This window comes from Nansenia antarctica, assembly GCF_963989245.1.
Source record: "Nansenia antarctica genome assembly, chromosome: 12".
Lineage (NCBI taxonomy): Eukaryota > Metazoa > Chordata > Actinopteri > Argentiniformes > Microstomatidae > Nansenia > Nansenia antarctica.
The window spans coordinates 7284881-7296535 of NC_137682.1; the positions used below are offsets into that span (position 1 = coordinate 7284881).

Genomic DNA, 11655 nt, shown 5'->3' on the forward strand with positions numbered 1-11655 from the left:
CAAGCAAACACAACAATACAGCAATAAGCACTGATACACAGTCAGGACAAAGACAATAATATAACAATAAGCGCTGGGACACGACCAATCAACACAGCAATACAACATAGACACAAGACAGCCAGTAAACAAACCAATACAACAATACACACTGAGTGCAATATGCGCTTCATAGTTACTGCACACAGATTATATAAAAAACATGATATTAAAAAACCGTGATATAAGAACGTGACAATGATGGTGAATATGATGCCGGTAATGGAAATGTCGAATCAAAAATATCCACAATGATGAAAGACAAGATGTGTCCGAATAAAATATAAAACCTGATTAGATTAAATAAGATTGTGTTATATCCTGTGCTAGTCTGTGTCTCTTCAAATATCAATCTTATTTACTTTTTAGTGTCCCCCTGCGACCTCCGCTGATATTGGTGCTAATACACATGAAAGCTGCAAAATAGCTTTAACCTTTTCTGATCCAACGGACCCACAGGTGGATCCGAAGTGATATAAAGAGCTTACCTCGATCAATTCTCTTCATCGATATCAATTTTTTTTCACAACTTTGCATGCTATAAAACTAGCTTATCCTGGTGTGATTTTGAAAATTGCAGGATACTGGGTGGTAGAATGTACATATCTAGGAAAAGTCATGAAAGGAGGGTCCTGAAATTTGATAGAGTGCAACAGTATAAAACATTTTTTACTCACTTAGTCACATGACCCCATCCGTCGTGCTTTTAGTGTTAAGGCCTACCTTCAACTCAACTCAGTGCCTCTTTGTTTGACAGCAAAAATCTAAAGAAATCAGCCAAGACCTCAGAAAAAAATGTGTGGACCTCCACAAGTCTGGTTCATCCATGGGATGTTCATCTGTACAAACAATAGTACGCAAGTATAAACACCATGGGACCACCAGCCATCATACCAGTCAGGAAGGAGATGGAGAAGGAGGAAGTTCTGTCTCCTAGAGATGAACGTACATTGGTACGAAAAGGGCAAATCAATCCCAGAACCAAAGCAAAGGACCTTGTGAAGATGCTGGATGAAACAGGTACAAAGTCATCTCTCTCCACAGTAAAACGAGTCCTTTATTGACATAACCTGAAAGTACACTCAGCAAGTAAGAAGCCACTGCTCCAAAACCACCATAAAAAAGCCAGACTGATGAACCAAAAATGTAACTGTTTGGCCATAATGACCATTATTATGTCCGGAGGAAAAAAGGGAGAGGCTTGCAAGCCAAAGAACACCATCCCAACCGTGAAGCACAGGGATGGCAGCAGCATGTTGCTTTGCTACAGGAGGGACTGGTGCATCATGAGGAAGGAACGTTATGTGGATATATTGAAGCAACATTTCAAGACATCAGCCAGGGAGTTAAAGCTTGGTCGCAAATGGGTCTTCCAAATGGACCAAGACCCCAAGCATACTTCCAAAGTTGTGGCAAAATGGCTTATGGACAACATAGTGAAGGTATTGGAGTGGCCATCACAAAGCCTTGACCTCAAAGGGGAGCCACCCCTCCCAAATTTCGTTGTTTGGTACCTGTACTATAGCAATGACAATAAATAAAGACCATTCATTCATTCATTCATTCATTCATTCATTCATTCAATCGTATAGAAAATGTGTGGGCAGAACTGAAAAAAGTGTGTGCGAGCAAGGAGGCCTACACACCTCACTCAGTTACACCAGTTCTGTCAGGAGGAATGTGCCAAAATTCCACCAAAATTCCACCAAATTTAAAGTGTGTGCAAAGTTGGGAATGTGATGAAATAAATAAAAGCTGAAATAAATCTGTAATAAATAATACAATTCTCTTTCTCTCTCTTTCTTTCTCTCCCTGTTATTATTTCACATTCTTAAAATAAAGTAGTGTTCTCAGCTGGATGTTAATGAATTATTCTCCAACCTTGAATCAACTAAATTGAATGAATGAATGGATGACTCCCAGGTGTCAATGTCATGCATGTTCAAATAAAAGACTTCCACATTCACACAATAAAGCATCTGTGCATCATGGCACCCACCCACACAACACTTACAATTCTGTGATCACGACATGAAAGCACATTCAATAATTAGATCCTTTCATAATAAGAACGCTAATTCATCCGGGGTATGCAGATATAATAGAAAATACCCAAGACATTAGAAATTAATAATCATGAGTCATCAACAGGGCTGTCTCCCTATAATTTATTTAAAGTCATTTCTACGTACAGTAGAAAATGACTAGAATTCAGGCTCATTCAAGTCAAATAGGCTGGTTGGCTCTTAAAGGCATGCAATGCGTTGTAATGTTTAATTTGAACTTGAACTGTGCCATATGTTTTAAAAGGCATTTAACCCCCCAAACCCCTGCCCGCTGTTTTAAAAGGCATTTAACCCCCCAAACCCCTGCCCGCTCACTCCGCTCCTCCACCTCGGCTGGCCGACTGGCCCCACCTCCTCTACACAGTAGTCGGGCTGCCCGATCATGTCTCTTCACAACACTGGCTCCCCGCTGGTGGAATGAGCTCCCCACGGCTGTCAGAACGGCAGAGTCACTACCCATCTTCCGTCGTAGACTGAAGACCCATCTCTTCAGGTTACATCTTAACTGCTCCTCCTGAGACATCTTCTGACCCTCACCACTACGTCTCCTAAAGACACCCGCTTTCCCCTCTACTGTGTCCCTAGAACTTCTATTGCCCCCCTTGTACTGTTTCTCAGTTTCTCCAGTAAAAAAAAAAAAAAAAAAAAAAAGTTTTAGTAGAAGGCGATAATAGGGAGAAGGTTTTTCCTTCTATCAGTGGCCCCGGGCCCGAGCTAGATTACTCTTCCTGCAACGAATGGTGGACTGCTGATTCACATGCTTAGTATTCAAATGTATTGATTGTAAGTCGCTTTGGAATAAGGCGTCTGCTAAATGCCAAAAATGTAAATGTATTTAGAATTCACAGCTGATGTTTAAGATAGTAGTACTTCACAGTTAACAAGCTATGTTTAACATTACACGGTGATTAATGGAACAACAGGTGTGTTTTTGGCAACTCTATTTCCCTTTGCTGTCATGGTAACACATGGTTTTATGTTGTAAAGCAGGGCTGTGAAAAAGACAAACGTTGTCTCAGTAGCACTTCCCCTGCTTAAAATAAAGGTTAAATAACGGTTGACCTTATGACCTTTGCTTTCATGCTGACACTGCATACACAAAACATAAGGGCTAAAACTCACCGTGGACCTTACCACTGCGTTACCTGCGCGGCGTGTGTGAGTTTCATTTAGGCGCCCGTTCTTATCTTTTTTTAAGTCATTTTTTTCTGAGTGGGGCAGTCCCACTCATATTTTTCATTTTTATTGACAGATACAGTAGAGATTTAGACAGGAAGGATGGGTGAGAGAGAGAGGAGAGATGACATATGACATATGTCCCCGGCCGGAATCGAACCGGGGACCCTGCGGTTACATGGTCAACGCTTAACCCGCTACGCCACCTAAGTGCCCCTAGGTGCCCATTCTAACAGGTTGTAGCAGCCCCACCGGCTGCGTGAGAGGCACTCCAGAGTAGAAGGCTCGCCTATCCAGCGCATGTTATTCAGCACGAGGCCGATGACAATGATCTACCAGCAACATAGACTACAGTTTCAATGCCTACAACGGTAAATATGCATATATATTTTTAAAATCACATAATCACTTAAAACACTTCCGCTATCTGTTTCAAAGCAGCAACCCCATAACGAAGTGAAATGAAACGTTACAGATTGGAAACACCTATCCATTCAACGTTGGTTAGCCTTCGCCCTTTCCACTAATCAATGGACATTTACATTTACATTTACATCCTCTTGGAATTCTTTACAGCAGAGTCTGAAACTGTCTCATCTGATCCCTCTTTCCAGTTTCAGGCTCTTGCTGAGAGACATACAGTGCGAGTCTATGATTTGTTCTTGCAATTGAGTTGACCCTCCCTTTTGCCCATTGCTGACCCCTCCCTGTCCCTAGCTCTTTAGCTGTCTAGTTTTAGGTTTTGTAGTTTTAGTTAAGTCTTAGATTATCTTAGACTGTTTTAGACTAGTTTTAGTTTTAGACTATGTAGTTTTAGTTTAGTTTTAGACTATGTAGGCCAGGTTTTGTATTGTATTTGTTTGTGGTGGATGTTGTTGTTGTATGCCTGTGAACAGGTCACACTTGAAAATGAGCCCTTGGGGCTCAATGTGTTTTTACCTGTATAAATAAAGGTTAAATAAAAAATGTTTTATCGGGGATGCAGAGTGAAAATGCAGCTCTCTCTCCCACTGCGCGCATCACCTCGTCTGGGTGTATTGCATGAAAACGAAAGCGTCAGTTATTTCCCCTGAATATTGCTTCTCGGTCTGTCGATCTCGATAGGAGAACCGCGACGAGTCCATTCAAGGCTGGTTATCTTTCCCATTTTCATAGGGTCACTAGGGTGTGTCGACGATAGCACCCCGGGAAGTGATGCAAAGTTCGTATCGAAGTGCACCCCCCCCCCCAGGTAGCACTATAGAAGTCCTATCTAGGCCATTCAATGTGTTTTAGCCTTCCCCCTTTCCACTGGTAATAAGGAATTGGCAAGAATAGATCGATATAAATAGATCAACATTTAACAACAGATGAAGAGAATGAATACAATATAGAGATAAAAGTGTTATTGTTACTGTATCACTCTCTCTATTTCGGGCTAAACTGTGCAGTGTAGCCGGCGTCCTGGTTCCCCCAGCAACCTGGACACTTCCATAAATAACAAAAAATATGGAATGTCCCCATTCTAATGTAAATTAGATAGATAGATAGTTTAGATAGTTCTGGATAAGCACACCTCTGAAAACCTGTAGAACAGAAAACTAAAAGCTATTTGTGAGACGCACCACGGAGGCAACGCAGCAAACACGCGCCTGGCGAGGACGACGCTGTCAAACGTCCAGCAAAAGTTCTGTCACGCACAGGTAAGGTAAGGTAAGGTAAGGTAAGGTCGGTGGTGGGTTTTAGGCGTAAGCTGTAATGGATTTTTTCATCTTATAAATGTTTTAACATGATATGTATTGTATGTATTTCTGTGGTATTCATTTTCACACAGAATGTGACAGTATGTTTCCATGAGGAGTGTTCCTGTGGGACTGTTGTGGGTCTGACTGTCCTGTTTGTGAACACAGAGCTGTTTGGGCCTTGTGTTCATAAACAGTTAGTTTAGGACTCGCTGTCGGTCCCACGAGAACTTACTCCCTGTTCTCAATGTTATGACTATGTTAACAATATATCAATTGTACTATGAGAGAGTTTTGTGTCAGTCATTGAAAGCTTCCCATTGAGAAGTTGACTGTCCGCTCGAGCTGTAAAAGATCATTTTCTTCAATAAATACTATACCTAGATTTAAAGCAAGTTCCTATCTTGAGTCTCGTTAATTAATCCACGACAAAGCGTATGCCATTCGTGCTTTCCCCTTATTAAACAAATATTAGAGACATGTTGTCTCTGCACAGGCAGGGATGAGATTCAGCCTTTTGTCATTTTTTAAAGTCAATAATGTAAAAGCCTTCATCTTCATCTATCAGACAGAAGCAATTTAAAAACCATCCTTCTCACCACCATTAACAGATAACATGTTAATCCTTTTCAAATGGAGAGATTTGAGATAGAGCTGTCCTCTAGCACAAGTAATAACCTGCACGGCTAGCAGGGCCATAATACTGTAGGTATGTTATGCTAATAGCTAATAGGATATTCTCTCTAAAAAGATGAATCCTGCAAAGGCAGAACATTATATGGAACCTGATAAGTGTGGGAAGCCCAGCACAGGTATTCATCAAGTGTTTTCTCATATATCAGTGCTGTGACAGTACAACAAGCTTACATTGTACAACACTGTTCCATCAGAATGCTTTATGTACTGTATCACCCACTGGAATGATCTTTCTCCTCTCTATGGTACAATACATGTCCTTGGGCCTCATTTATAAAAAGGTACTTGAACGTCGTCTTTGACTTTCACGTAAGCACATTTTTCTAAACGGACGTAAGCATTATTGATAAAACGGGCTGAGATGGTTTAAAGTTGCGTACGTGCTTCGTTCTATAAATACCAACGCAGGTAAAATGAACGCAGGTGAATGAGGTTTGTATTAACGCCCTGTGATAGCGGCTCAATTATAGCGGCTGAATGAAGACAAGTGCTATAATATAGGGTAGGCGTTCGTCTGGAAGCGGGAGAGGGCAGAGAAGGGTGGCTTCTCGGTAAATTGCATTTGTAACGTTTGATCATGACAACTAACCAGGCAAATGCTTATACTCAGTACTCAAGTTGTAAAAGAAAATCAGGGGAGGTGGTGGATTTGATCATATGAGGACAATTTTAGCATCCCCTCAGCGTCAGTGACTTCAGTGTCAGTAACTTGGTAAAAATGTCATTGCATGTGTGTGCGTGCCCCCTCGCACCTTGAAATAGCAGTAATACCACGTTCATTGATAAAATGACAAAGTATGGAAAGAGGGGATGGCCGTTTTAGAAGGGGGACGATTTAGATTTTATTTCAGGGGGGATGCCATCCCTCCTCAACTCGAGTGCTGCTTATACTGTAATAATATAATGGTCTTATTCTTATATGGCTGCTCACTCCCTTTGCGAACTCCCTTTGCGAACTCCCAGGCACCGGAGAAACTCCAGTATAATTTAGCACGTGGCCGGGCAAGGTCCGTTGTGGAACGCACTAGGCATGTTGAAGGGGAGATAGACAGCTCCGGAGGGATATAAAGGAAGACTGAAATACAATCATAAACATCAGTTCCTTTTCAATCTTGAATTAAACTCATTTTCTCGGCTGATAACAACATTGTTAATTGTATTACGAGCCACTTGCATGAATTACAGTAGGCAGTGCGGCTCACATGCCTGTAATAACTCTGCATAACCAGTAGGTAATGTGCGTACGCAAGGTCAATACTCGACGTAGAGCTACGATCGTTTCCACGGTCAAATTGACTCACGTCGAAATTGTATAAATCACTACGTTGACGTGGTTTTCTACGTACGACACGGGTAAGATCAACATGTGATCTGAGTACTTTCTATAAATGAGGCCCCTTATCTTTCCTCTAAAACCATTTAAGTGTCAACAAAACACCACAGCATTTCCCAATGAATTGTGTTAGTTGAGCCTTCCGTTGACTATTGACATATACTGTAATTCATATATTGACTAATTAATATTAATATAATATGTGTATCAAAGCTATCAATCAATCAATAAATAAATCATGAATAGGAGGGCCCAAGTTTTTCCTGACAATATGACTTGACCAGGAAAACTCAAGACCCCTCTTCCTGGCTAGTTTTACCTGGTCAGGTCACATGGTAAGGAAAAACTCAGGGCCTTCATAATTCCTATGTTTAATATAATCCCTGCATTTTGACAAGACAAAACCAACAAATGATCTCTTCATACACCAGGGTTTGTAAAACAACATGTGCTCACCCATACAGTAGGCTATATTTAGCCTATAAGGTGGCCAACATCTCATCAACAGCCTGTTCAAGAGATGGTGGCATTACGAGTAGATTAAATTGGAGATTCATCTGTTGAAGATGTGTTGAAGGGAGGTCAGAGTTTACAGTTATAATAGGAGATGCTCTAACCCCCTATAGAGATGTTGATAGACACACAGCAGGAAGCAACACACTGCAGATCTCCTGTGTTAAGCACAGCTCACATGCAGACAATCACTACAATCACAAATATTATTAGTTCTCTCAGATACAGGAGAAAAACACAAAATAAAAAGCAGTTAAAAGCAGGGAAGTGGTAGAGATTACATGCTAGACAAATTTACAGTCTTACATTGTGTGTGTGCGTGTGTGTGTGTGTGTGTGTGTGTGTGTGTGTGTGTGTGTGTGTGTGTGTGTGTGTGTGTGTGTGTGTGCGTGTGTGTGTGTGTGTGTGTGAACAGGAAAATGCACTCAAACAGCTTGTTAGATCTGCAGGAGAGAGTCAAAAACGTCTGTCTGCGCAGAGACCAAACTATTTCCGTCTCAAACTCTTTCCGTCTCAAACTCTCTCAGATGTGGTGTTTTCGAGCAACCGTTGAATAGAGACAGCAACACACATGCACAGTTCAATAACAAGAGGCAGCCCTTTATGTCAGTCTTTGTGTTACATTGAGCTGGGTGAATGGAATATGAACGCAGTCCTCCAATATGCTGTGATAGAAATAAGGCCAAGGTTCTTCATCAAGTTTTAACCCCAGTGTTTTTGTCATTTCATAATATTGATAAATAACAACTAAAGAGATGTTAACGTGTAGCATGTGTAAACGAGTTAAGATTTTAAACTCACTCAAGTTCAAATACCCCCACTCGCGCTGTTGAATTGCTAGCTTTTCGATAGTGTGGCTGGTTTACATCTGACAAAACAGAGTCAGATGATAATAGTTTTATGGAAACAGTCACCATGCACACTATACCACAGAGGCTAACATCTAGTCACAAACCCCTCTCTGCCTAGACAGGAGAGCAATGTTATAATGTTTAACCTGCTTAGATGAACTAATAATCGTTTCAGATTGTACTCCAATATACAAGAGCTTTACTCTTCAGAGGCCAGGGGTTGAAACAATTGTAGAAAAGATCACTTGTTGTCAAGTTGTCACCACTTACATCTACACTTAATATTATTTTCAGCTGTATTAAGTTTACTGTAAAGTGTAGTATGTACGTATATTGTGGTATGTAGATCCGCCTGCCCTTGTTCTGTTACCCATTTTGGTCTTGTTATGGTTGTGATGTTCTCAATGTTTTCAACTGGCAATGTGTGTTGTTGTTTGTTTGTCTCCTGTCTGTCTGTGTTCTGTCATGGTTGTGTCTTTTATAGTTCTTCTCAAGTTATTATGTCATATGTTTTGTTATTATTATGTATTATGTAGTGTTGTTAGGACCCCCTCGAAAAACGAGATGGCACATCTCAAGGGGTTTTATCCTAATAAAAGAAATGTAACACTGTGCACTACAGATTAGGTGTAAATGTGGTGGGTCTGGGGGCTCTCATGTTATAAGAGTGCATGTCTGGAATATCTTAGATGTACAGGTAGTGGCCTCTTAGTGTTAAAGTAACCCTTCTATATCAGACCATAGTTAGTGGTTAGACCACGGTTGGTTAGTTTTCCCAATCAACAATGTTGACATCTTGCCATTCATCTTTGTCTGGAAAGTGGAGGCATCTACTGTATGCCCTCCACGGTAACATGTCAGCTAGAGGATCGTATGGAATGTCTGCTCTCGCTTATTCGACCAGAATCTTCTCTACAAAGCAACATGGTGTTGTCTATTGATTTTACTCTATTTGTTTCCTGAAGGCAAGATATGAAACACAAGACAACATTGTTACAACAATCAATGTCAACAAAAGACTGCCTTTGACCAGATAAAAAAATCCTCTACAAAATAGGGAAAGGGTGAAAAATCGCATTTACCTCATACACACAAACATTACAGTAGGATTGTAATCATACAGAGACTGGCCAGCAAAAGGATGGTAAATAAAGGATGGTAGATAAGGAAGAATCTTTTGGGGATGATGAAAAGATTATCTCGGGGATCACATGCTATTTGTGAACTTGTGAATTTTACAAAACAAACACAGAACAGGTATTTCTCTCCAGTGTTCAGTGATATGGGATATTTCAATGAGCATAAAATGCTTTAGAATGCTGATTTACAAACGGCATGGTTTGAAATGATGCACCGGGATTCATTGGCCATTCAAACATGTACCGTAAAAGTTATGTTTGAATATGAAATAGGGAATTCTAAGGCCGCACCACAGAATGAGAATAGGAAGGAACACACTTCATACTATAGGCATTATATAACTCTGTTGGTAGCACTAACAACAAATGTTATGATGTCACTAAGTAACTCAGTTTTATTACACAATATCACTGAGGTACAGCAGCATGTCCGTTGATAGATATGAAACTTAGGCTTCTTGATAATGGTGTGCATGCGTCATTATCATATTATCACACTGGGAAAAAGAAATAGTTTCCATTAAAAGAGAGTCACTCCGACTAACCCCTGGAGCTGGCTTAAGTTATCCTGGGAAACATGTATGGTTGTTTATGCAGAGACACACCATTTAGAAGAGCTCTCACCAGAATATGCTCTACATCATTACGACCTTTGACCTCAGGGTCTCAGAAGAGCACATCTGTGAAGACACGAGCGCTCTATCAATATACTGCCATGCAGCTTAGCCTGAGTGATACAAAAGTCATGTTGACAAATGATGACCCAGTGGTGTCCCCCCTCATCAAACTGCATTCCACAACAAACGTACCGTATCAATTAGAAATCGACGGGGGGGGAAAGACGGAGAGGAGGATAAGGAATGGGCCCGGCATTGGGGCGGCCATTGGGCTTTGATTGTGCATGACGCGTTCACGGGGATAATCTAGTTTTCCACTTTGGCTGGTGTGGGCAGATGGCTCTGGGAAAAAACGGGGACAGACATGGGCTCAAACGTCCAGCCCCGGCTAAGCCCTAGCGTACCGCGCACCACCACGGACCATCAGCCAGCCTGCCTGCCTGCCCGCCCGCCCGCCCTATCCACCCTGCAATTAAGAAATATTCCATTTTCATCATTGATGGTGTGGTGGTGAGGGGGGGAGGTATGGACATTGGGACGCGGGAAGCGTCGTGTTGAACCGTGAACCGACCTACGTCACATCCGCCTGACCCAGATAGGACCTCAAGGTGTAAACCAACAGAAACCACCCCCCTCTCTCTCTCTCTCTCTCTCTCTCTCTCTCTGTCTCTCTCTCTCTCTCTCTCTCTCTCTCTCTCTCTCTCTCTTTCAATTCTCATTATACATTATTGCTGCCTGAAGCTGCAGTCAGGGTACTTGTCTGTACATTGTATACAGCAGACGTGCTTTTCCTCTCTCCGCTGCTCCATCTAAACACAGCGGCGGGACCGACCCTTTTACTACAACGTTGAATAGAGCCACCTCTTTCCCTCCTGGCCATTTGATCTGATACAGTTTGGAGCTCCTCCCAGTAGAATAAGCGTGTGTGTGTGTGTGTCGGGGGGGAAGGGGGTTGAGAGTCAGGACAGTTATGGCCCCATGCCCGCTTTCAGTGTTAAAGATTAGTCGTAATTAACGGCGCTAACCCTCACGTGCCTAGTCCTCTTTGGCAGGGGACTCTTGCATGGACTCATCTGAACTCCTGTGCATGTGTGCAAACTGGGGAACCGGAATGCTGTCTGACCTGACCCTTCTGTTCAACACGGGCAGGAGGGGAGGGAGGTGGAGCAGAGGGATGGAGAGAGAGAAGGAGAGAGGAGGGGACGGGGGGACGGGGGATCAACTTCTCATCCAGTCTTTGCCGTTGCAGGGATTGTAAGTAGCTTATTGCACAAAGCGTCCTGTGCGTAATCAGTGCCTTTGCATGATTCCTTCTTTTTTTTCCTTTTTTTTTTTTGCATTGGACATCTCTAACCTCGTGTACGCAACAGAGGGCATGGAGGATTTGGGGTTTAAAATAGATTGGCTGGAGAAACTGGCAGGCACTGCATTTGCAAGAAGTTATCAGATTCAACAGATTTACAGCAGTCACGTAAACATTCTGTTTTTTGAACTGTTGAGGACA

At 42.0% G+C, this 11655-nt stretch overlaps 1 protein-coding gene across 1 annotated transcript in view; it reads right to left on the reverse strand.

Annotated features, from left to right (window-relative positions):
* LOC308168400 (excitatory amino acid transporter 5-like) overlaps window positions 1–11655 on the reverse strand; it is a gene marked incomplete at both ends in the record, with an annotated part of 32904 nt that overhangs the window by 13700 nt on the left and 7549 nt on the right. The gene's annotated exons all lie outside the window — the stretch shown is intronic.